This window comes from Nannospalax galili, unplaced genomic scaffold (assembly GCF_000622305.1).
Source record: "Nannospalax galili isolate Female #2095 unplaced genomic scaffold, S.galili_v1.0 scaffold1785, whole genome shotgun sequence".
Classification (NCBI taxonomy): domain Eukaryota; kingdom Metazoa; phylum Chordata; class Mammalia; order Rodentia; family Spalacidae; genus Nannospalax; species Nannospalax galili.
The window spans coordinates 96,665-118,011 of NW_008353347.1; the positions used below are offsets into that span (position 1 = coordinate 96,665).

The 21,347-nt window shown below is 34.8% G+C and overlaps 1 pseudogene; it reads left to right on the plus strand.

Annotated features, from left to right (window-relative positions):
• The first annotated feature begins 5,380 nt into the window (after positions 1-5,380).
• Positions 5,381-6,298, plus strand: LOC103748050 (annotated as a pseudogene).
• Positions 6,299-21,347: the final 15,049 nt, after the last annotated feature.

Below are 21,347 nucleotides of genomic sequence, written 5' to 3' on the forward strand. Positions count from 1 at the left end.
CCCTGCCCTTCCTCACATGTTGCTCTTCTAATTGCAGAGTGCTGGCCTTTTATCTAAGGCAGTGACCTTTCATTTAGTAAATAAGAAGCCCTTCTTGTAGTGAGAACTATGATCTCAAGTTTTCTACCAGGTATAGGAAAGTAACAAATTACTTGCACTGATCTGTTTTCTTGTTTTAGCCATATGACAATTTGTCCCCTTTAAGTGTAGTAAGTTACATCTTCTACTATATAATTGTCAGCACTTGAAGGATGTTAAAATATAAGTTTTAATGAAAATTAGAAAATCTAAAGCAAACCTGGCATGTTGGTGTGTGCCTTTAATCCCAGCAGAGGCAGGTAAATCTCTGTGAGATCTAGACCAGTTTGGGTTAAATAGTGAGTCCCAGGCAAGTAGGGGTTACAACTTTGAGACTCTGTTTCAAAGGGATCAAAAAAATTATTTTAAAGAATCTAAGACAAAAATAAAATAGTTATCAAAACCAATAATGGCATTATCTATTCAGCCTATCCAACAAATCAGTGTCTAGTCAGGATCAAGTCCCACTGCACTATTGGTCAATGGAATAAAAAAGGAAGTCCAGTGTTGACAATCACTACTCTAAAGGACAACACTTACTGGGACCCTTTGAAATAAAGAAATAATTCCTCTACTTCTATACACAGAAAGTTGAATATAGTCATTAACCATAAAAACAAAGACAAAAACTACTTTCTATTCCTTTGAAAATTAATTTTTCCTGCTTCGCCATCTAAATATGATAATATGTCCATATATGCCTTTGCTTACATATGTATACACTATGAACCACATATCAGGGGAAAATATGCGGTTTTCACATTTTTTCACATTAGGTGATCTCACTTAATATTGTGTCTCTATCTATGATCTATCTATCTATCTCTCTGTCTATCTATCTATCTATCATCTATCTGTCATCTATCATCTATATCAGATTTTCATTATCCATTCATCTATATTTGTACAACTAGGTTGGTTCAATTTTCTTGCTATAGTGTATACAGCAGTAATAAAAATGGGAATACAAATATCTCTATAATAAAATAAGAATTTCTCTGGATATATATATTGAGGAGTGAGAGATTTGGGTCAGATGAAAATTTTATCTTTAATTTTTTGAAGCATTTCCAAACTGATTTCCATAACGGCTACATTAATTTGTGCTTCCACGAGTGGTGAATAAGGGTTCCTTTTTCTAAATGGCCTTTCCAATTTATTAGCAGATTTCTTAATAATAATCATTCTGATTGGGATAATGAGAAACCTCAAAATAGTATTGATTTGCATTTCCCTGATGTTTTGGGATGTTGAATTGTTTTTGTTTTGGGGATTATTTTTTTGTTTGTTTTTTTTTTTTTGGAAAATTTCTGGAAATTTGCATTTCTTTTTCTGAAAACTCTACTAAATTATTTGGCCAATTTTTCAAATGTTAGTTTTATATTCTTCATATTTAGTTCTTGCTGTTCTTTGTATCTTTATCTGATGTGTATCTGATTATGATTTTTCTCCTATTCTGTGACTGTATGCTCTGCTGAGAGTTTCTTTTGCTATGCAGAAAGTTTTAAATTTTATATAGTCCCAAGTGTTGATATTTGGGCCTAATTCCTGTGGTATTGATGTTGTTTCTACTCATAAAGTTGTTTCCCAGGTTCTGGCAGTCTGTTCCCTGTATTTTGTTTAAAAGTCTTAGAGTAGAATAAGCCGGGCATGGTGGCACATGCCTTTAATCCCAGCATTCGAGTGGCAGAGGCAGGTGGCTCTCTGTGAGTTCAAGGCCAACCTGGTCTACATAGTGAGTTCCAGGCCAGCTGGGGCTACAGGGACACCCTGTCTCAAAAAGATTTTTTTAAAAAGTCTTAGAATATCAGATTGTAAATAAAGGTCTTTGATCCATTTCAAATTATTTTTTTGGAAGAAGTGACAGTTTGAGACAGGGGCTCCCTGTAGCTCCAGCTGGCCTGGAACTTGCTATGTAGGCCAGACTAGCCTCAATCTCACAGAAATCTGCCTGCCTATGCCTCTCAAGTGATGGTAATAAAGACATGTCCCACCACACCCAACATCTCAAATTAAGTGTTCTACAAGGTGAACATTTTAAATATAATTTCATTCTTTTGCAGGTGAAAATCCAATTTTGCCAATACCATTTATTGAATAGATCATCTATGCTCCTGGATTGGCAGAATCAATAATTTGAAAATGACTATACTACCAAAGTTCACTGAAGGACTACAAATAACCAAAGAAAGTCTATAGAAAAGAAACACACCTGGAAGCCTCACAATACATGACCTCAAATTATACTACAGAGCCATGGTGATAAAGACAGCTTGGTACTCACATGGAAACAAACAGGCGGACAGACCAATGGAATGAACAGAGGACCTAGAAATAAAGAAAACTATGTTCACCTAATTTTTGACAAAGGAGGCAAAAAATTCATTAGAAAAAGTAGTCTATTTAATAAATGATGTTGACAAGATTTCCACCTGGAGATGAATGAAATTAGATTCATAACTTTATATTGATTGTAAGTTAAAGGTTTATAAAAGTCAGACAAAATTAAAATTTCCTGTATCCCTTCTGTGAAATAATGAACTAACATTCAAGTGTTTGTTTCCCAAGTCATGATATTTTATACAGAAGCTATATTTGAAGATAATTCTTTTCTGGCCACTTCTATCATTGAGAAATAAACAGGAAATATAGATTTGGGGAGTTTTCCCAATCACTGAACTTGTACTTTATATTTTCCAGATAACTGCATACTTCAAAGGCTCTTAAAACATCTGAATTCATCATGTATATTCAAAAAACTGTGGACCATGTCCAAGAAAAGTTTTTCTATTGGTTGTAGAATGGCAGTTTTGATATTGTTAATAGTTCTCATAAAATGTCGCCCTCTGATGAGGGCATATTTGATATTGCTATTTTTTTTTTTACCAATGCTCATTTACACTATCGCTCTTCATTTTATTTCATTAAAAGAAGTCAGCTAAGCCATACCACTGCAAAGAGTAATTGCCTACACAATTGTCCATTGGTGCTGGGGATTACCCTGGGATAACATCCCACTTGCCATGGACTGCAAGGTAATTAGTGATCTCTGGCAAGACTTATCCTTAAAAACACTTCAAATTTGTAGATGGTGCTGATATAAGTGATATTAATTTCTGAAACATCCACAAGGTATCTAAGGTAAATAATAGGAAGAAAATAGATGTGAAAATAAAATTTGTCTTTTTTGATTTCACTTGAAATGCTTGAGAGTTAGGCTGCAGGAGGCTTGGAAAAACAGGCAGTGGTCAACAGTGTTATACAAATGAGCTTACTTCAGCTCTGGCAATTTATGGGGTTGAGGGACACTGCTACATATGTTATTTACCTACCTACCAGAAGGAAAAAGGCTGACATGGTTTAGAGTCTTAGAAAAAGCATCAGGAAGCTATATGAATATGCACGCATTCAACCGCAGCACCATAGTGTGGGCAACTGTTTTGTGGCTTTTTGGTTTTTGGTTTTCTTTTTTGGTCTTTTTTAGACCAAAAGGTCTCCCTGCAGCCTCAGCTGTCCTGGAACTCACTATGTAGACCAGGCTGGCCTTGAACTCACGGAGATCCGCCTGCCTCTGCCTCCTGAGTGCTGGGATTAAAGGCTTGAGCCACCAGTGTTTTGTGTTTTTTATTGTAAATAACTAGAAGGATTAGTCATTTCACCGTGAGTTATCAATTGATAGAATGATCATCGTGGTTTTAGCAGTGGTTTTTGCAGTAATTATAGTCATGCCAGGAGAAGTGAACACCATTTCAGGCATCTGCAGAATGACTTTGTAAAAGGGAATAAAATGGTAACAATTGGAAACATTTGAGAGCATATTAGTTCTGTGATTATTTTCAAGGGATTCAGACAACTCATCTGAAAAATAGGATCAGAGTAGCTCATTCTAAGCTTCTGATTAGTTGTTAAAACTGTTGTATAATCTATCACATTTTATCCTATGGCAGTATAAACTATTTCAAAGTCATAGACAGTATGATATTTTAAATAAAAACAATGAACTGGAATCTCAAGGCATGAACTTGGATAAATTAATTATATCCTTGTATTTTAGTTTCATCTACAAAAGTATACTAACTTTCAGAGCAATTCATAAGAAAACTGTGAGAGTTAAACAAAATGAGCCTTCCAATACATTGTGTATCATGCACAATTTGTACCAAACATTTTCATCAGGACCATCACCACCATCACCATCATTATCAGAATGTGCAATTAGGTAGTATCTGAGACTGATATATGACAGTTCTAATTCCTAGAAAATAGAATAAGAAATATTCAGAGATAGGATTTTTTACTGTACTCAGTGTTATTTTGTTGCTATATAGATTACCTATCTTAATGATACCATAGAATATGTATTCATGAAAGCATGCCAACTGACTAGATATTTCAAGGTATTGAGACAAGAAGAGTAAAAAGGCAATTTAAGGTATTTTAAATGTTTGATGGGTTGTATCTAAGAAATGCTAATTCATTGTTATTTATAGTGAAATAATGAAATATTCCTCTAATAAAAAACGGCTAAACAACTTAAGAAGATCACATAAACACGAAGTAGCAAATCCAGGCAACTATCGCACAGTTGTTATGCAATATATAACATATAATATTATGTAGAATTGTACTATATTATGTATCCTGCTCCTTGATCTCACATAATATATTATGATTAATGTAGCTTAATTTGAAAGTATTTTCCCAAGTGTTCTTAACTTACAAGTGTGTATGAGAATGTATGAGGATGTGATTTTTGGATCTTAACATTAGAGCTATCTGTGTCTGTAAAGATTTTGCATGATTTGAATATTGTTCCCAATCTCCTAACAGGAACCACATTGATCCCTATTACATTGTAAATTATGAACATTTACAAGAATCACTGGCCTCAAAAAATAACGCCTCCTGAGTGTTATTTGTACTAACAGCTTTCAGGTTATTTTTAAATTTTTTAAATTAGAATACAAAGTAACAGGTTCATTATGATGTTTTCATAATATGTCACTATATATTTTTCTTATGGTACCCTCCTCCACTGACATTTCCCTTACACATCTATAGCCTTCCCTCTACATTCAGGTCACATGTAACTCAATACCCTCTCATTTGCCTCTTGAGAGGGATGAAGTATAATGAGAGGGAAAAGAGGGGACAATGAGAGAGAAGCAAAACCTAGATTTTACAACTTTCTGTTTATTTCCTTAGAAGGGAAAACAAAGTTCTTGAGTCATCCATCAGCCAAGTCACTCCACATCACTTGGTACCATCTACTGGAAACGCACAGAACAAGAATCCAAAGACAATGCTGGAGACAAATTATACCGCTCCAACTGAGTTCATGTTTATTGGATTCACAGATTATTTCCCATTCAGAGTCACACTGTTCTTGGTGTTTCTCATAGTGTACACGTTAACCGTGATGCGAAATATGGGCTTAATAATCCTAGTTAATAGTGATTCAAGACTTCAAACTCCCATGTACTGCCTTCTCAGCAATTTCTTTCTTAGACTTCTGCTATTCTACAGCAATTGCTCCCAAAATGCTGGTAAGCTTCTTAGCTTCCAGGAAGAGAATTTCTTTCTATGGCTGTGCTGTTCAGATGCTTTTCTTTGCATGTTTTGCAGATGCTGAGGGTCTTATCCTGGCTGCGATGGCCTATGACCATTATGCAGCCATCTGTAACCCACTGCTTTATTCTACGCCGATATCTCGGAGAGTCTGCATCAGCATGGTTATGCTGGCATATCTTGCTGGGACTATGACTTCACTGGTGCATGTGTCCCTGACATTTAGGCTTCCATCAATCACTTTTTCTGTGATATCCCACCTCTCCTGGCTTTATCATGTGCAGATACCCACACCAATGAGCTTCTGCTCTTTGCCTTATGTGGCACAATTCAGATCAGCACCTTTATACTCATCGTCATTTCTTACTTCTGCATCCTGGTCACTGTTCTGAGCATCGAGTCTTCAGGAGGCAGAAGCAAAACCTTCTCCAAGTGTGCTTCCCATCTCAGAGCTGTCGCCTTGTTCTGTGGTATACTCTTGTTTATGTACTTGCGTCCCACCACCAGCTCTTCCCCAGACATTGATAAGATAGTTTCACTGTTTTACACTGTGGTTTTCCCTATGTTGAACCCAATGATTTATAGCTTCAGAAACAAGGATGTAAAAAATGCCCTTCGAAAATTATTGGAAAGAAAGTGGATTTTTAAATGAATAGGAATCCGAATTGTGAATAAATGTCCAGGCCTAACTTGCTTTTCTAATAATGTCTTCTCATTTTCATCAGTACTCATTTTTGTCATGAATACCTTTCCTCTATAATGGATAAATTTAGTGACCACCCTAGGTCACTTTGGGTTATGTGGACATTTGATAATATTAATTCTCCATATGAATGAGCATGGACTACTTTTCCATATATTTACATTTTCAGGTACTTTCATCAATATTCTATTATTTCAAGTTAAATATTTATTACATTTGATCCAAATATTTGGCTACACGGTCTCAGTCATTTTCTTCATTTCTTTTTGCAATTATTTGCGATACTCCATATAATCATTACTGGTTTTTCATATTAATTTTATATTCTGAAACTTTACTGAATTTATTTATTGTACCAGTCTTTTATGCAAAGTCTTATTATTTTCTAGGCTTATGATCATTTAATTTATTTTATTTTTTTTAACTTTAAAAAATTTATTGAGAATTTCACACTTGGGTATAGGTGGTTTTGATCAAATCCATGCCCACTGCCCATTCCATCCCCTCCAACTCTTGATCATGTCATTTGTAAGGATGGATGACTTAACTATTACTTTTCCAAGTGGGATGCTTCTCACTGATGTCTTGTATAATCACTCTGGTTAGTATTTTCACTACTTTATAATAAATTAATGGCAAATATAGCTAACCAATCTCTTCCAGATATTGAGTAGAATATCAACTATTGGTTTGTTATATATGGTTTCACTGTGTTAAGGTAATTCATTTTTGTTTTATTTTTTAATTTTTTTTATTATTTTTATTTTATGTGTACGAGTGTATTGCCTCCATGTGTGTAAATTCACCTGTGCAGTGCAATGCCTGCGGAGGTCAGAAGAAGGTGTCGGATTCCCCTGGAATTGGAGCTACAGATGTTTTTTAACCACCATGTGGGTGCTGGGAATTAACCTGGGTCCTCTGCGAGAGCAGTCAGTGCTCTTAACCTCTGAGACATCTTTCCAGCCCTGGTAATTCAATTTTAAGTCCAATATAATTGACTCTTATTCATTCTTTTTAATAATGTAAAAAGATATTTACTTTTTAAAGTTCATTATGGTACCTGGATGAAAAATTCAATAATTTCATTGTATATTCAATACCCACATCATTAACTCACTTTGACACCCACAATATCACCCCCCCACCAGAAAATTATTTCATTTTGTATGCTTTGAGTTTTTATTACTCTTATGATTATTTTTCAGCTGTCAGGAGTACAAAATGAAAAAAAAATAGTTCTAACCTACAATTGTAAATCAAGTTTTCTATACTCCATTTACACATTTAAAAGCTGCACAGTCCAATGTTTTTTGTGTAAATGTGTGTGTGTGTGTATGTGTTGTTATGTGTTCAGGTGCACATGCATGTGTGTACAGTGTGTGCACATGAATATAGTGATGAGAATTTTAATGTCAGATGTCTCTTTCAATTGCTTCGTACCATTTCTTCTCTAACTATGGCATGGAATCACCAGTTCAGCTACACTGGCTGACCAGAGAGCCCCCTAGATCCTGCTGTCTCCACTGTGCCAAACAGGGGATTGTGAGTTCAAGACAATATGCTCAGCTTTTGTGTATGTGTGTGGGGGAGAGCGTTGGGTATCAAATTCAGTCCTTCATGATTTTAATGCAAATATTTTGCCCATTGAACCATCCCCCTAGTCCTCAAAATCCTTTATAATCCAGAACTCCCAATATCATGCATGGCATATTAACAAAAATGTATTAAAATATCTTAATTCTTCATAAACTAAGTCAAGGTATTCTTCAACTGATCAGATTCTAATCTTTACCCACTGAATTATCCCCCTGGCCCTCAAATATAAGGATGTCAAGATTTTGGGCAGAAAAATATTTAAATATCTTTTTAATTCTTCGAGAGTTTGAGCAAGGTATTCTTCAACCTGAATAGACTGTAAAGTTTAACTGAACAGGGCAATCTCTTCACTGCTATGATATTTACACCATCATTTGGTGTCAAGCATTGAAACACAAAGTTTGAAGCATTTAATGAAGATAGGCATGAGTAAAGAGATGTAAACTAAATAACTAGATAAATAGCAAAATGAATACACATAAAGATCCATAGAAAAGTCAGTAAGAAGAAGTTATAAAACTAGAAAGTGAAGTTTTATAGATGTAACATGAAAATTGCAACTGCGATGCACCATCTCATCCCATTCCTGAGACATTTTGTTCTACTTTGTTATTTTTGTTTTATAAATCTGTATAGCCTCTCGTATCTGGGTGTCAGATCACATCGCAATGCACAGATACAGTAAAGAGTTCTGAAAATAGTTCAAGCAAAAGAAAATTAAGACCTTAGAGAAATACTCAAAAATAAGAACATTGTTTTCAGTCCTTTAAGAAGAATAACTTTCCATTTAAAATACATATATATGTATAGAGATGTATCTATATTATATATTATGTATAATATAGTATAGGTATAATATACCTTAAATGAATTTATAATAAGGATTGCCCCAAGAAGCATAGACTATGTAAAACCATGTGCCAGGCATGGGAAATCTTTCTTCCAGTTGCTGGTCATGAGGATCAATGAGATCTCCGAAATCATTTAGCCTATTGCCGTTCCCATAGTTTCTTCCCAAAACTTGATGACAAGGCCTTATTACTGAAAACACCACCCTATTAAACACAGGTCTTTGAGAAATGGAGCTGAAATTGACCTGGAATCATCCTCCCTGAAGACTATCTCTCACAGTATTACAAGACGGCATGTAAGCTGCATAGAGAGCAAATAAAGCAGTAGTTATACCCAGGTATTAAGCCTATGATTCACAACAATGAATGACCCATCAAGATATCCCTAATAATGCTATAGTGGCACATTCATCTTTGAGAAAGTCAACAGCTGTGTAATTGAACTGAAGATCCACTCAATGGGCAGGAATTAATGCAAGGTACTATAAACCCAGTCAAATTACCAGGGCCAGAGATATTATAGACCCTAGAGTACCATACAGTTCCCATTTCCTTAGAATAATTCCCAATTGCTCTGAGTGTTTATCCTTATACTCATGCAGGTGTAGTTCTCTGCCATCATCATGAAGATTATTTTGCAGCAGGAGGAGACTATTACATACAGAGACCCACAACTGGTAAAAAATAAGAGAATAAGTGTCCAGGGTGTACCCAACACCAAGAGGTACACCTACAACACAATCCCTACACCTAAGGCTTAGGAAGCACCCTAAAATATGGGCAGAAAGATTTTAAGAGTAAGAGGACCAGAACATCTGCTGTGTGCTAATGTCTTGTAGACATGAGAGGGAAGGGGCACAAATAGCCTGAAAGAATTCATGTCCACCAAACCATCCCTCCAGAGAATACCAGAGCAATAAAAAGACCAAAGATAGGAATGATCATACTCAAGAAATTACAGAAAGAAAACAAAAGTAGGTAAAATTATGGAAACAGAAACTAAAGCCATAAACAAAAATAAATTATAATGATAATAACTAATTCATATTTTTTTAGTTTGTGGGTTTTCTTGGGTTTTTTGTTTGTTTGTTTGTTTGTTTTTAACAGGGTATTGCTATTACCAGCATGCGTGGTAGTCAGTAGGTGGATTCAATCTAACAGAGATCCAGAGATCCACCACAAGGGCTGGGATTAAAGGTGCATGCCACCATGCATGGCATGATACACATTTTTCAATACTAACTATAATGCCATCAACTCCCTAGTCAAAAGACACAGGCTATTTGAATGAATTAAGAAACAAAAATCCATCTTTTGTCATCTTGAAGAAAATCATCTCAGCTTTAAGGATAGACACTCTCTTAGGGTGAAATATTGGAAAAAAGAAAAACATGCCAATCACATGACACCAAAAAGCAAACAGGGACGGCAATTCTAATATCAGACAAAATAGACTTCAAAATAAAACTAATCAGAAGAGATAAAGAGTGTCAATTCATTCTAATAAAAGGAATAATTGACCAAGAAGATGTTATAATCATGAACATGTATGCACCAACATCCAGTGAACCCAATTTCATGGAAACAGTACCACAGGACTGTAAAACACAGAGTAACTCCACTCAATATTAGTAAATGACTTCAGTACCCCACTATCTCCAATATACAGGTCAAGTGGACAAAGAATAAACAGAGACCTCTGAATTAAGTGACATCTTCCATCAAATAGACATAACAGTAATCTACAGAATATTCTACCCAAACACCAAATAATACAATTTCTCCTCAGTATCCCATGAAAGTTTCTGTAAAATTGACCACATACTTGGGCTCAAAACCAACCTCAAAAATACAAAAACTGAAATAATTCCATGCATTACATCAGATAACTGTGTAATAAAGCATATAATCAACAGCAAAATAAATTGTGGTAAGTATATAAACTAATAGAGGTTTAAGAACACACTCCTGATTGGTAAATGGATAAAAGAAGAAATAAGAAGGAAATGAATGCATTTCTGGAACTAAATGAAAATGATAATACAACATAATAGACCTTTTGGGACAATTTAAAAGAAGTCGTAAGAGGAAACTTTATAGGCCTAAGTGTTTACATTAAAATTTTTGAAAGAGCTCATATAAATGAGTTAACAGTACAACTTAAGACTTTGGAAAGGCAAGAACAAACCAAACCCAAAATCAGAAGACAAGAATAAATAACAAAAAATGAGAGCAGAAATTAATGAAATAGATACAAAAACCCTAAAAGAAAACAAGACAAAACAACAACAACAAAACCCCCAGAAAGAATAAATGAATCTACGTGCTGGTTCTTTTAAAGGTTAAACAAGAAAGACAGACCCTTAGCCCAATTAACCAAAAGAAAGAGCAAATTCAAATTACAAAATCAGAAATAAAAGTTTAAAAATCAAAAGAAACACAAAAATCCAGATCATTATAAGGGAATACTTTAAATACATATACTCTATTAAATCTGAAAATATAAAAGAATGGATGAATTTCTAAATTCATGAAAACCACCAAGTTAAACCACAAAGAGATCAATAGCTTACATAGAGCCACAACAAACAAGGAAATTGAAACAGCAAGAAAGTCTTTGAACTAAAAATTGTCCTGGCTCAGATGGATTCACAGCAGAGTTCCCCCAAACATTTAAATAAGAGCTACAACCAATTCTACTTAAATTATTGAAAAGGATATAAACAGAGAGATAAATCCCACACTCCATTTACAAAGTCAGTATATGTTTAATACCAAAACCAAGTGAAGAAAAACAGAAAAGAAAACTACAGGCACATATCCTTAATGAACATAGACACAAGGATTCTCAACAAAATACTCACAAACCACATACAAAACCATATCTAAAATAACATCTACCATGACCAAGGCAGCTTTATTACTGAAATGCAGAAAAGGCCTTTGACAAAATTCAACATGCATTCATGTTAAAATTCCTAGAGGAAATTGAAATGGAGGAAACTTACCTCAACATGATTAAAGCTATACACAACAAACCTACAGCTAATATCATTCTAAATGGAGAAAAACTGGAAGCATTCTCATTAAATAACTATCTCTACTCCTTTTTAATATAGTGCCTAAAACTCTAACTAGTGTAATAAGAGAAGAGAAGGAAATCATGGGAGTACTAATTGGAAAAGAAGAGGTCAAATAATCCCTATTTACAGATGCTATATTATACATAAGAGATACCCAAAATTCCATCAGAAAATTTCTAGAAATAAATACTTTCAGCAAAGTGGCAGGTTAGAAAATCAGTTTACAAAAATCAGTTGCCTTTCTACATATAAATAACAAGCAATTCATGGAAACCTCCCATCCCACAATAGCCTTAAAACTGTCTAGGAATAAACCTAACCAAAGAAATTAAAGATATCTATAATGAAAAATTTAAATCTTTAAAGAAAGAGGTAGGTGGGCTGGAGAGATTGCTCAGTGGTTAAGATCACTAGCTGTTCTTGCAGAAGATCCAAGTTCCAATCCCAGCACCCATATGGCAGCTAACAACCATGTTTAAGTCCAGTTCGAGGGGATCCAACACATTGCATGACACAGATGCACTACATACAAGCAGGCAATATACTCATACACATAAAATTAAAATAAAAAATTTAAAGAAAGAGATGGGCAAAGACACCAGGAGATAGAAGTATTCCATGTGCTTCTTGATTGGTAGAAACAATATCAGGAATATGACTATCCTACCAAAAGTAACGTATAGATTCAAAAATCCCTGTGACATTCTTCACAGGGGTAAGAAAAACATCCTAAAATTAATGTGAACTCACAAAAGACCCTGGATATCCTATGAAATATTAAGGAAAAAAATGCTTGGGGACATCATCATACCAGATCTAAAACTACTAATAATCTGTATTCATAAAAACATAATGGTACTGATACAAAAATAGACACATAGATCAATGGAACATCATTGAAGATCCAAACATGAATGCATGCAATTTCAGCCACCTGATATCTGACAAAGCTGCCAAGAACACATAATGGAGGAAAGGCAGCATCTTCAACAAATGGTGCTGGCAAAACTAGATCTCCACCTGTAGAATGAAATCAGACCCTTATCCTTCATGCAGCACAAAAGTCAACCCTATATATGAAAGCTGAAATTCTGAAAAGGTTAGAAGTAAACATTGGTGATGCCCTACAAGATAAAGGTGTAGGAATGGACTTTCTAAATCAGACATCAGTTGTTTAGGCATTAAGGTCAACAATTGAGTGGGACTTCATTAAACTACAAAGCTTCTGTAAAGCAAAAGAAACAACCAAAGAAGTGGAGAAAAAACCCATGAAGCTATACCTCTGTCAGAGGATTAATATTCAGAATATATAAAGAACTCAGAAAATGAAACAAGAAAATAAACAACCCAATAAAAAGATGGACTACGGACCTTAACAGAGTTCTCAAAGGAAGAAATATAAGTGACCAAGAAACACCTTAACAAGTGTTCAACATCCTTAGTAATTAGAGAAATGCAAATCAAAACTACTTTAAGATTTCATCTGACCCTAGTCAGACTGGCTATATCATTAGGATTCTGCCAATATTTTCTTCTACAAGTTTCAGCATTTCACATTGAGGTCTCGGATCCATGTGAAATTAACATTTTTTTTAAAGTGATAGATAAGTATCTGCTCTAGTTGTCCTTCAATTGCTGTGACAAAACACTCTGGCCAATACCAACTTGGAGAGGAAAGGTTTTGTTTATCTTACATCTCCCAGGTCACAGTTCATCACTGAGGGAGTCTAATGTAGAAACTCAAAGCAGGAACCTGGAAGCAGGAGCTGAAGCACAGGCCTTGAAGGAATGCTTCTTACTGGCTTGCTCCTCTTGCCCATGCTTAGCCTGCTTTCTTATACAATGGAGGACCACCTGCCCAGGGCTTTCACTGTCCACAGTGGGCTGGGCACTCCCACATCACTGAACAATTGAGAAAATGTCCCCACAGATATGACCACAGGACAGTCCAGTGGAGGAAATTCCCCAGCTGAGCCTCTCTCAACCCAGATGTATCAAGTTGACAACAAAACTGCCCAGTACAGCATCTATTTTCAGTCTGATACGTGTGAAGATCCAGTTTTCATAACACCATTTGTTAAAGATACTATCTTTCCTCCAGTGTGTGTTCTTGACTCCTTTGACCAATATCAGGTGGCTGACATTGCTTATACTCATGTTTGGGTCTTCTATGTTGTTCCATTTACCTATGCATCTGTGTTTATCCCAGCACCATTGATTTTTTTATGATTATAGCTCTGTAATATAACTTAGAATATAGTATAGTAATCCCTCATGCATTGCTCTTTGGTGTCAGGGTTGCTTTGCCTATCAAGGACCATCTTTGATTCCAAATAAATTTTTATGATGCCTTTTTCTATTTCTCTGGAGAATATCATGAGAATTTTGATTGCATAGAATCTATAAATTGGTTTTTGAAGGATGCTCATTTACTCAATACTAATTCAACCAATATGTGAGCACTGGAGGTCTTTCCACGTCCTCATGTCTTCCTCAGTCTTTTTTTCAAAGATTTAAAATTATCATTGGTAAGGTCTTTAACATCTTTGGATAGGTGTATTCTTAGATATTTCATTTTTTATAGTTCATAGTGAATGGAAATGTTTCCATGAATTCTTTCCCTGATTGCTTGTTAGTGGTACATAAAAAGGCCCTCTAGCTGAAGACAGGATGGAATTCAGATACAGGACTTGGAGCAATGGAGCTGCAATTGACCTGGAAGACTTCTCCCTGAAGACTAGCCCTCATAGTTCTAGAGGACAGTATGCAATCTGCTAAGGGAGTAAAAAAAATCAATCAATCCCAAGCTTTAAATCTTAATTACCACAACAATGACTGGCACAGCAAACTATCTGTATTGGTTCATCAGTGGCACTTCTTATCTTTTGGACAATCAACAGCCATCAAATTGGACTTAAAGTCCTCTCAGTTAGAGGTATTTCATGTGTGATACTGTTACATAACTGGAGAGGTCATAGATCCTAGAGGAAAAATCTCCTTTGTCAATGTAATTTCTTACTGTATGCTAAATATGAATCTTTATATTTTCAGACAAGCATATTATTCACCATTCATCAAAGAAGCTTCCTTTCTGCAACAGATGGAAGCTATAACAGAGTTTCATAACTGATCCCACACAGAAACTAAATGCCTGAGAGACACCCAGCCCTAAGTGACATATAACAGTGGAACTGCTACACCTAAGTCTCATGGAAAATAGTGAAACAGGGGGTAGAGAGAATACTAATACATCCCTCAACTCACCAGTGAAGCTTCCTTATACAACAGCAGGCAATGCATACAGAATGCCACAACTGGCCAAGTTTTAGAGAATATGAGTCTGTAGAGTAAGGGTTTGTGAATTGGACTCATATATTAATCCTCATCCACCCACATCTCAGGGACCATTGTGGAAGAGGGTCAGCAAGATTGTAAGAGCCAGGGTTGGTACATGAAATAAGGAGGCTGACATTCAGGCCTCTGGGAACTTGCTCAGATGAACTTGCAACAATGGTGTCAGCATGTACAGGACCCATGCCAATGCTATCAGATAAAAAAAAATACAGCCTAGAACTGTGGAAGTGTGCAATGGGCCCCAACCAGAGCTGAGAAACTATTATCATATGATTACTGTGCGGTGATGGAGAGTAGGTATTCTTTAAAGGAGTGGCTCTAGATAAACTGACTAGGCTCCCTTGGCTGAACTTGAAAAGCAGGACGTGTGGATAAAATTGCTTGACCCGATAGGTCTTAACATATATGAAAGAATGCATGAAATTCTGTGGGGGTACTTGGGGGCATGGATTGTGGAGAGGGTCTAAATTTTATTAAGATCTATTACATAAAGTGCCAAAAATCTCATTAAGAATGTATATTAAAAAAGACTTCAAAATATTGCAATGAGAAGAGATAATAAACATCACTTCATTCTGATCCAGTGAACAATCAACCAATAAGTCAGCATAATCATAAACATATGTCTCAACTTCTGGCACACCCAATATCAATAAAAGGATACTATTGTACTTCAAGATGTAGAATAACCTTTATTAAGTAACAGTAGGTAATTTCAATATCCAACTTGCTCCAGCAGACAAATCATCTGGACAATATAAAAAACAGAAAATCATCTGAACTAAATGATACCATACATCAAATTAACTTAATACACATAGACAGAATATTCCACAGAGTCACCAAGAATACTCATTCTACTCAGCAGCACTTGAAAGTTTCTCTAATATAGACAATATACTGGAGCACAAAGCTAACTTCAACAAATAGAAAAATAATAATAATAATTCCCATCTGACAACATTACAGTAAAATTTAAAATCAACAAAAGAAGCTCTAGTAAATATACAAACTCATGGAGATTAAACAACACACTACTGAATGTTTCAAGAAAATCAAGAAAGAGATTAAAATATGTCTGAATTAAATGAAAATGTAAACACAACAGAACAAAATATCTGGGGCACACTAAAAGCATTCCTGGGGTAAATTTATAGATCTAAGTGCCTACATTGAAAATCAGAAATAGTAAAAATGACTAAATGACCTCACTCAAGTATCTGAACAAATAAAAATGAGCAAAATCAAAACCCAGAAAATGATAAAAAATAAAAAGCAAAGCAAAAATGAATGAATTAGTAACACAGAAATTAAAACAAAGAACAAATGAATCTAAGAGCTAGTTTGAAAACACAGAACGATTGTGAGACACTTAGCCCAGTTAAACAAATCAAAGAATGGACAGACCCAAATCAAAAAATTCTGAAATTAACAGGAAAACATCGCAACAGACAACAAAGTATTCCAGAATGTTGTAATAGAATAGTTTAAAAACATATACTCCATTAAATTAGAAATTTTAAAGAAATGGATGAATTAAGTTTCAGCCTAACCCCAAGGTTAAACAAAGAAGAACTAAAATTTTTGAACAAACTCATGAAATTAAAGAGATCAAACCAGTAATGCAAAGCATTCTAAGAAGAAAGCCTAAGTCCAAGGGGTCACAACAGAATTTTACCAGACTTTCAAAGAAGAATTTCAAACAATACTGCTTCAACTATTAAAAAGGACAGAAGGGGAGAACAAACTCCCAAACTCCGAAACTATTACTTTAAAAAGGAACCATGTGAAATCACAACTAAAAAGAAAACTACAGTCAAACATTCTTTTGAACACAGATGCAAAAATTCAATAAAATATTTTCAAACTTTATACAGGCATACATCAAAAGGATCATCCACCACGATCAAGTTGACTTTATTCCAGAGTTACAGTTATGATTTAATATACCCAATACATGATATAAGTTTTATAAGTGTATTTAAAGACAAAGTCACATGATCATCTCAGTAGATACCAAAAAGGCATTTGTCAAAATTCAACATGGCTTCATGCTAAAATCCTAGATGTGATTGAACTAGAGAAATCATACCTCAGCATAATTTAAAATATATACAAAAATGCCACAGCCAACATCCTTCTAAACAGAGAAAATCTTAGCATTCCCTTAAAATCAGGAATGAAACAAGGCTGTCCACCATCCCTTCTCTTCAGCTTAGTCCTTGAAACTCTAGTGAGAGCAGGAAGTTAAGAAAAGTAAATTAAAGGGAAGCTAATTGGAAAATAACTAAAATTATACATTGTGGGAGACAGGCTTGGGTCTAGGGTGATATTGCAACTGTCAGGGTCCAGAAATCCTGGCTCTGTAATCTGAAATCCAGTATGCTAATGAGGCATCCTACCCTCTATTCTGTGATAGGACGTTAAGTCTGTTATGCTAATAGGATGATGCTAATAAGGTATCCTACTTGCTGTACTGTGATAGGATGCTAAGCCTGTTATGCTAATGAGGTATCCTACTTGCTGTGCTGTGATTGGACCACTACCCCATATAAGCTTGTTCTTTCCTGCAATAAAGCAGATCTGTGTCACTGAACCTGGTCTCCTGTGTCTGAATGTGGCTCCGCTGACACAGTCCCCTTACCAGCCCTGGGGTCCGGGACCAGGCAGAAGCAGTGATGACAGGAGGCAACACGGGGCAAGCAGAAGAGCTGCCTCAGCTGGGGGAACAAAAGAATGGCCTCAGTCCAGGGCAGGCAGAAGAGCGGCCTCAGCCCAGGGCGAGCAGAGGAGCAGCCTCTACGCCCATGAGAATGAAGGAGTGGCACCTACAAGAATGGAAGAGTGGCCGCCGCCACTGGTAACCACAATACATCTTGAAGAGAATAAAATATTATCCCTAAGAAATACCAAAATATCTACCAAAAAATTTTTAGAAGTGATCATCACTTTCAGCACAGTGGCAAAATACAGAATCAATTTATAGAAGTTAGTAGCCTTTTTATATACCAATAACAAAGAACAGAAGACAAAGATCATGAAAGCACACTAATACACAGTAGCCTCAAAAATAAAACCTAGGAATAAATCTAACCAAAAGCATGGAGAATCTCTAAAATAAAAACTAAATATTTGTAGAATGAGACTGAGGAACACACTAGAAGATAGAAAGAACTCCCGTGATCATCATTTGGCAGAAATAATGTGAAAATGGCAATCCTACCAAAACCAGTTTACAGATTCCATATAATTCCAATCAGAATCATCATGGCAATCTTCACAGAAATAGAAACGAAATCTTAAAACTCACATGGAATCACAGAAGAACCTCAGTGGCTAAATCTGTCCTAAGCAAAAGGTACAGCTGGAGGGGATACCTTTCCAGACATCATTATTCCTTCTTATGTGTAACTTACTCTACTGTGAATAATGTCATCAGAGTTCACTTCTAGTGCTGAAAAGAGTAAAACATCTTATATTTTTCTTGACATTATAGTCCAGTATACATATATATATATAAAAATACAGACCTCTTTAATTTTTTTAGGATTTTTAAAAAATATTTTTATTGAGCTTTTGTACATTTCATACAACAGTTCTTATTCAAAGGCAAACTTCCTCCCACATCTATGGCCCAACCAGCTCACAAAACCTCATGTATTCCACCATACATGTTAAGTTCCATTTGGTCAAGAGTTTATACCCAGAAGTCTTTCAGTGCAAGTTCAGTTTACTCAGTCTCTATAATTTTTAAAATATTTTATTTAATTTTTTAATCTTATGTATATGAATGTACTGCCTGCATGTATGTATGTGCACCCATGTTGTGCAGTGCCTGAAGAGGTCAGAAGAAGATGTAAGATCCCCAGGAACCGGGGTTAGTGTTGATGGTTATCTGCTGATGTACACTTTAAATAGCTCATTACGAGCAAGATTTACATCATTTCCTTGGAAAATTGGCAGAAGATGATAATTATTGATGTGAATCATTTTATTCCTTTAAAGGTGAATTTTGTTTGCAAAAGTACATTAATCTATTAAGACTATAAGACTATAATTTTATCTTAAAACTAAGTATATATTTGGATATTTATACATGTACCATATATACATATATTTATACATATACATATATCCAAATACACACACACATGCACACACACATACACATTTAATAACTGTCATGTCAGAGAACCCTTTGCACAGTGATTCACTTCACTTAAAACTTACCTTACTAATAATTTTCAAACAGTTTAAATTGAAGGCATAAATTTTTATTTTTTGCTTTTTTAAGTTTAAATATTTCAAATTAACAAATAATAATGGCAAATAAGTGATGCAAAAAATCTGACAAATAATTATTAGAATTAAAGTTAAAATCTTTCAATGCTTTTAATTCAGTATTAATATTTACAATATAATCCAATACTAATGAGAGTTCTGATAAATTTACCTTTCAAGTTTAAAACATCTCATTATATCTACAAAGATGGATAGGCGGTCAATATTAGAAATCAAGTATTCTTAAGTAATTCATATCCAAATAATACAGGACTTACAGATTCTTTGCTAACAAATACACTAACACACCTGTGAGCATAACACTCATACATATAAAATTAAAATATGTATATCTTCAGGAACTATAATTATGAAGTAGTTCCTAACATTTAATGGAGTCATTTTTGGTTGCCTAGGAAACCTGCATCTTTCGATCTTACTATCACTATTCCCCATCAGAGATTTGAATCCTGCCCTGGGTTTCAGAGATTCAGCTTCTGAACAATGAACACAATCACTCTTAAGCAGCTGGCTCCTGTGCAGACCTTAGTTTGTATTTATTATGCAAGGACAAAATCAAAAGGAAGTCAGGAAGCCTGTAACAAGCAGACATAGGGTCTTCTCAAATCTCAGCCTACAGCCATGGTTTTCCTTCCCAGCAAGCACCAAATCAGGAGATAAAGGATATGTGTAATTGTTTTGAGTTTCCATATTTCCTTCAAATCCAGATTTATTAATCCCAAAATATGATGAGATATCTACATTTATATTGATCATCACAGTAACCAGGAGACAAGCCTATGACTTTGGTGACTTTGTCAGATTTTAAGGAACATCTTAAGGAATCGTGTTCCTAATGGGAGAATAGCATTTACCAATATGTACATTACTGTACTGTCATCAGTGTCCCATCAGGTAATAACACAGAGAAAAAGTAGAAATAAAAAGGATTTCTGTAGTAATCTAATGTTTTAAAATGCCCAGGCAGGCCTTGTCCTGCTGGGAAAAATTGTCATGAGAAACAACTGTTTTTATATCTTCTATAATGCAAGTTTTTATATTATATAAAAATAAATGTTTTGTTAAAATACTGCTGTATCATTAAAATTATTTTCAAGAGTACTGGCCTGGGAAATATCCTTTTGAGTGAAGACATTCTAGAGGTTGAAATCCCTATAGTCAATGATGTATCTTTAGAATGAAGAATTTCTCTAGAGTGTGTGCAGTGATCTGCTTTGGACTGAATCCAGTGGATATGTTTTACTATCTTTATCATATTTCTGAAAAGATTTACTTATATTTGATAGTTATATTCATGTTAGTTACAATTTTTAACTACTTTCTTTTCAGTATCTTATGAAGAAATGTACGTATTATATATAATGAGAAATGGTTAACAATAAAATTACAGTTCTGAAATCGCAGTGGCTTAACTTGGTATACTTGCATACTAGTCGAGCAGACATTACATTTTACAAGATATCGAGTAAATGTAGTAACATATTTTCATGTAAGTTCTTTATTAAAGAGAAAAAAGAGAGGAGAACAAATAGAGGGAGGGAGAGAGGGAGACAGCAAGAGAAACACTTGTAAAAGCAAGTTTGAATGGCTACATTGAGCACTGTATAAATGAATCAAATGTCTTTATTAGCCTTTGGGTTATATGTTAAATGGAAGATCCATGCTTATCTTGGTATAAATTTCTACATATCCTGATTTTAGTACATGAGTTCGTTCCATTCTCTGGCTAATTTTTTTTTTAATTTAAAAAAGAGAAACTTAACTTTAGAGATATTTGAGGCTCTTAGTTTTAAACAAACTTATATAATTTTA